This window comes from Amphimedon queenslandica, unplaced genomic scaffold, assembly GCF_000090795.2.
Source record: "Amphimedon queenslandica unplaced genomic scaffold, v1.1 AMPQUscaffold_13497, whole genome shotgun sequence".
NCBI lineage: Eukaryota > Metazoa > Porifera > Demospongiae > Haplosclerida > Niphatidae > Amphimedon > Amphimedon queenslandica.
The window spans coordinates 41814-48562 of NW_003546267.1; positions in this window are offsets into that span (position 1 = coordinate 41814).

A 6749-nucleotide genomic window follows, 5' to 3' on the forward strand; every position below is an offset into this window, starting at 1 on the left:
CACCTGTGATGATAGACTGTCACACAGTGACACACTCAGTAATGCCCGACCACATTGCCCAAGCTTCTGCCCTCAGCCCACAAAGTGTGGTTGGGCATTGCCCCTATATGCTCAATCTGCCTATGCCTATGAATGTCATACCTGTCATAGGAGATGCTATAGTGTTGGGTATTGCAGGGTTGGAACTAGGATTTAATTTTGGCGGCAATTATGAGATGGGTATAGTATGAAGAGTAAGCCTCATAAAATGAGCTCCTTCGTGTCTTTTTGGCTTGATTGGTCATCCCAGAAAGTAAGCTCTATCATCTATGCATAGCTTAAGACATTCTGTGCCAAACCTCCATTCTCCTTGCCTAATAACTGCTTTCTGTAGCTGAGGCACTTGTTGATCAACAGCTTCTTTCAGTTACTTGATGAGATCAGGCAATTTTTTTCCATTCAACTTCACATTTTCAAACGTGATTTATACACTTGGAACTGTTTGCAGTAAATATGTTCAGAAAACCAGTCTTCTTCAAAGCTTCAGTATGACACTGTCAGGAAAATCTTCCGATTTGTGAGTAGAAAACAAATTAAAGAATTAAGGCACTTTACATGGCTGACAGCTATGTTCCAGATTTTCCAAACGATCTTTCAATATTGATAGCACTTTAAAATAAGCCTTTGTTTCACTATAAACTAAACCAAATTAAAGTGAGTCAACCTGCTTCCCAAATAATCAGCTACAAATTCTCTTTGACCATTTTCATTAAAATGCAAGGATGCCAATATCTGCTTTAAATTTTGATGTAAATGATTTGAGGACCTTAAACAAACTGCAGAGGTCATTTATATGGTTTTAATAGCTCCGATTCTCCATCTAAACTAAAGCATTTAATTGCAGAAAGAGTAGGTCTGAAACAAGGTAGAGTTAAAGCTAAATAGTGAAATTGGCAATAATGCTTAGTTTGATGAAATAATGTTGTCCAAAACAAAATTGCGTTACTACCTTTTCATTCAAGCAATACCTTTTCATTCAAGCAATACATTATGAAACATAATAGGTGGCACATACATGATACCAGGTTAAATGTAGGGTCAATGGAAACTACAGAAAAAGGTTTGTCAGTGCAGAAGTTTTATATATCATGAAGCAGTTGATCTGTGCAAAAAATTGATATAGGCTCAGGATCAGCCCCAACAGATCTATACTTATTTTTTCTGAGTCTCTTTGCACTTTTACTGTATTTGTTTGATTAAACGCCCTGTCGTATATTTCTGAACTGGGAAAACTTTAGGTAAAGAAGCGAAAAGCCTACATGGAATTGGAACCCGCAACCTTCTAAGATGCCAAATTGTACTCCAACAGTTAGACTATCTAGGACAATCTAAATCCTAAGGCACATATACTGGGTATAATATGCATCAATAGTTAGAAAATATTTTTCAGGGGCGATTATTTCAGAAGGGCAAGCAAATGCAGTATATCACATCTGACAAAACATCTAATTTATTAACACCACTTTCATTCTTCTTGTTATGCAAATTATGAACTTGTTTACGATTGTGAGGAAGGTCACAAGAGGAAGTCGCTTTCATAACTCCTCCCCTAATATTCTTAACTTCACGTAAGACTTCAATTGGTGGCTTGCTTTTGACTCTCACTTTCAGCATACTATGAATACTCACAATTGTTTCTTTTAAAGGTGTTTTTTTTCTTCAATTTACCATGTGGTTATATGTCCATAGTGTCCTCCTTCTGATTGAAAGCGTACACAACCATAGCCAAGTCAAGTCATTCATTGTTATTATCAACAATAAAGATAAATTATGTGGCATGCAAAAAATTGTTCGAAAACATTGATATTTTGATATTATATTCCTCCCTAAAGCAGTAAGAGGTGTGTGACAAAGATAAAAATTCCTGCTAGCAGAACCATTAAAATAAATAGTCAATTAGCTGATAATAGTATGCACTTACTGTGTACAGAAATGATAGTACGACTAGAGCCTGGGCCAGCTGAATGCCTACAATAGGTTCTTGCAATTTTAAAATGATGAGAATTTGTGCCAAATCTGGAGCAGCAATGGGCATCCTTCCTTTGAGTTTGTATGGATGGGTAATCCATGCAACTGGTGTGCCAGCCACACTCCATTTTTATCGGCTTTCATATCATTTGCAGCGTCCAAAGCATTAAGTTCAATCACAAATGTTACATTCATAGGCGGCTGCAGGGGCAAGCAATGAGTGCAATGCCCTACATCATCATTAATGACAGTTAAATACTAGATATTTTGTAGCTATTACATGGTTAATTCATCATTATAGCCAAACACATTATTTTGCTCAACAAGGTATTAATGAGTCAGAAATACGCTGCTAACTGCATGGTTTATTCCCACTTAGCCAGTCAGCAACTTCATAAGTCCATATCTAAGGCCACTTCAGGAGGACATAATCTACAGTGACCTGCAGCTAGAGTAATTGAAACCAGTATCACAGTCAGCTAGGACTCATTTTACAACTAAATTACCTAGGCTATCATTGATAGAGGTCTTTTAGATGATAAACTTTTCCTTCTTTAACATAAGCATGACAGGGTAAATCTTCATTAAATAGTTACGAGCCTTTTCCAACTAGATTTTTTCACAAAATGCTGAAAAAGAAGTCATAACAGCTTTAACCTTAAGAGCAAGGCATGTGGCTGTGGTCATAGCCACAACTTCTTTTTCACCACTAACGCTTTTAGCCAAATGTTTGCCTCACTTGCAGTAAAATCTTGCAGCCACCTATAGTTACATTATGACGACCATGAACAGGCTGTTTAGTAAAATTTTAGCCTATCCATTTCATGACCAATCAATACATTTACAGCTTTCTCAATAGTTTGAATCCATTTCGAGCTACTTTTTACGGGCAGCATTGCATAATCATCGTAAAAATTAGCAGCTGTACAATAAACATAAAATAACAACTAAACCTACAAGTGAAAGTATATATAGTTACTTCATGTTTCATCTGGCTTGGAAATTTTAATATGCTTGTGACAAAATGCAGGCTCGGAAGCAGAATCAGTCTTACTATCATCATCACAAACAGTAATAATAACATCTCCAGTGCTAATCAATCCAGTGTTATCCTAGTAACCACTGTTCAAAATAAGTTGTCAAAATGGCAGTTTGCATTGGCCAAAAGTGGTTAGCTTAAAACAATGATATCATCATTTCTCTTTACTCATACTTCCAACAGTTGGATCAGAGACATTCTCACAATCAACATTCCCGTGTTCTTCAGCTGTTTCTAAGTGCTTGTCAAGTCTAGACCCACTGTATCTAGCGCTGCATGTGAAAGCGTTACAATTATTCTCCTAGCTTTGCCTCCCATAATTTTATTTCTTCCTTTTATTACCTCTTAATTTCTCTATTTCTTATTTTCCATTTCTCATTCCTTGTTTTAGTAGTACCCCAATCACAACACCTTTGACAGCCATTTCCAAAGGCAACCATTTGGAATATGGAGCAGGTTTTCAACATTTATTCTCAGTAACAAGCAAATAAGGATATTGAAATTGCACTGGACACTTAAAATATTAAGTAGAGATGACAAAAATTTTTCCATAGTAATCATTGTAAATCTGCATTGGTTCCAGTTTTAGGAAAGAGTGAGGTTACACTGCATTTTGTGGGAACATTACTATATGTTATTATAGCCTGATTCTGTGAACACTAATCACAAACCTTTTATTTTCATTGACCTTATCACCACTTAAGTGAAAGGTAACCTCATCTTCGAATCATCATGTATTGGAACTTGATGTAGTTATACAGAAGCAGGTAGGTACTGTTAGACCTATAAAATGTAATTATTTCATTAAGTAGCTTACAGACTATAGGCTGTATAGGATTTGCTGTTTGTTTCTCATGTTATTGAAAAATTCACCTAGCATTCACAGAAAATGCAAACATTTGCTCGACAAATCATGATGTTTCATACATTCATGCTATTGTGAAAGCAGGTAACTACAATTTACAGTGGTTAACTTTTCTTAAGTTTTCTCCCCCAATAAAACAAGATCAGCATCAGATTGTGCAGCATCCAGTCATTCAGAATCATCTTTCTCACAATAACGTATAATAATGATAGCATCATATCGACTTTACAATTAACAGGTCATTCTCAATTTGCTGCTGATCCTATGCAGTCAAGTATGTACATGTCTTATGTATTAAAAACAATTGGTCATTATCATCCTCCACTGCTCAATTACTCCCTGATCTTATGCAGTCAAGTATTTACATGTCATTACAACAAATTTATATATTAAAGTCAATGTGTGAATTTTCATCTTTTGCTCTTCATGATCCAATGCAGTGAAGCATGTACCTGAAATTGCTACAAAATTCTTCATTAAAACCAATAGGTGATGCTGGAATAGAATTTAGTTCTATTCTTTATGTAGCAAAAAGTATGCATCAAAAGGTCACATCACATTGATTTAAATTCAGGCTTAGTGTCATTATTACATAGCAGGCCTGGGGTCAATTGCAGATAAATGTAATCTATGGTATTGCTATTGCTGTCAATTTTCACTGTTATAATTATTTCTATTACATTTACAACCTATCTTCAAAGTAATCTATTACTATTACAATATAGTATTAGTACTACAATTACTATTACAATACATTATAGTGTGTAACAGATTATAAAGAAAGATTTATTTTGACTTAAATCTAAGTGTATACTTTGTAATGACGAATAACTATTACTCTAGGTGTCCATTTCATTTATTGTTCTTAGCTTCTGCAAACTACCATTGAAGACCCCTAAATTTTTCCCAAGCAACACTAAGTAATCTTTCAACTGGAGCCAATGACTCTGGTATAGATAAGAAGTGCTTAGCCATTTTGATAGTTAAGAAAATGTGGATTTATTTAGTTTCAAAAAGTCAAGTGGCTTTCTGTCACCAGTATGATAAATATGGATCAACTTCACATCCCTCAATAGGTGATAACGTACTTGTATTTGCTAATGGTAAGTAACTGAAGAGTCTCATATTTTGGCTGTGGCTGTTCTACTGTGTCTGTGTCATCAGTTATTGGTGGTATGGTGCCTCTTTCTCAATATCATTTGACATTATTTTAATAAACTTGGACTTTCTACATATTGCTTAATCATTTCTACTGCACTACACCAATTTAAGTTACGGATTGAGAATGGCAGCACAAATAAAATGATTTTGACCTTCATAACAACTCCTGATTGCTTCATTGAGGGATGACAACAAATAATTAACCACAAGTAAATAAAAAAAATTTCTATTAAATAAGAAAAAGTAGGATTGTCAAAAAATAAAAGAAACAAGGGGGTTGAGTTTAACAATAATAATAATTAATTGTTCAATTAATAATAATAAACTTTAATTATTAAAAAATAATTTATTCATAAAAATAATACAAAAATTTCAAACCCTACTTTGCAGAAAATGATAACAGGCAGACTACAATATAAATAGAATTTTAATAATTACTATGATGTAAATTAATTATCAAGATAAATATAAGAATTTTCAGCTAGTATAGATTGAATAAATTACTGTCATCACAATAAAAAAATCTAAATTATGGATAATTATTTGGCTATTGCATTCATTCAATTTTGTGATTCAAAACAATGTCAAAAATTAAAATATTAATGTATATATACTTGTTAGGAATTGTAATTGGACTCGCCACGCTTGTGTAGGCTGGAACTAAGCAGTTTGGTTATGATTCTTTCATTAAAATTTGTCATTTTAAAAAAACAATACTCCTTTAAAAATTTCTGCAAAGTAGGGTTTGAATTTTTTGTATTATTTTTATGAATAAATTATTTTTTTATTAATTAAAGTTTATTATTATTAATTGAACAATTAATTATTATTATGGTTGAACACAACCCCCTTGTTCCTTTTATTTTTTGACAACCCTACTTTTTCTTATTTAATAGAAATTTTTTTATGTACTTGTTTCCATACTTTTTATTAAATTTTATTAATTAATAATCCTTTTTAATTATAATTTTTGCATTAGGTATCAGTTCATTACTGGAAGAAAAGAATTTTGAAATAAGAAGCATAAGAAGACCTACCGCATTATAAAAACAGTTTTCATTTGGCCACCTCCAGTAGCTGGAGGTCCTCCACCAGTAGATGGAGGTCCTCCACCGCTGGCTGGAGGTCTGCCACCAGTGGCTGGTGGTCTTCCACGAGTTGCTGGTGGTCCTCCACCAGTTGATGGAGGTCCTCCACTGCTGGCTAGAGGTCTGCCACCAGTGGCTGGTGGTCCTCCACTAGTAGCTGGTGGTCTTCCACCAGTTGCTGGTGGTCCTCCACCGCTGGCTGGAGGTCTCCGCCACATCCCCCTGCTGCTCCAGCACTCCATACAGCTGGAGCTCCTCTTGATGTTGCTGCTCTGCAAAGGCAGAGGCAGCTCATCATATGGCAGCTACGCCAAGTCAATAGAGAAATTGTAAAATTATTTTAGTTATTATCTGCAGTTTATATAGATACCAATTTATCACCTTTCTATTCCATTTTTCTTTAGTACAACAATCTTCCGAGAGGCAGGCCAAGAGGCAGGGGCAGGGGCAGGAGGAGCAGCAACTCATTAAAGAACTATAACTTTTATTAATTTATTATTTACATGTAGATCTATAAAGTCAACTTTTCTTAAATTAAAAACTTATAATAAAAGTCAAATATCTTTAAGCGTAAAGCCAAAACAGAAAT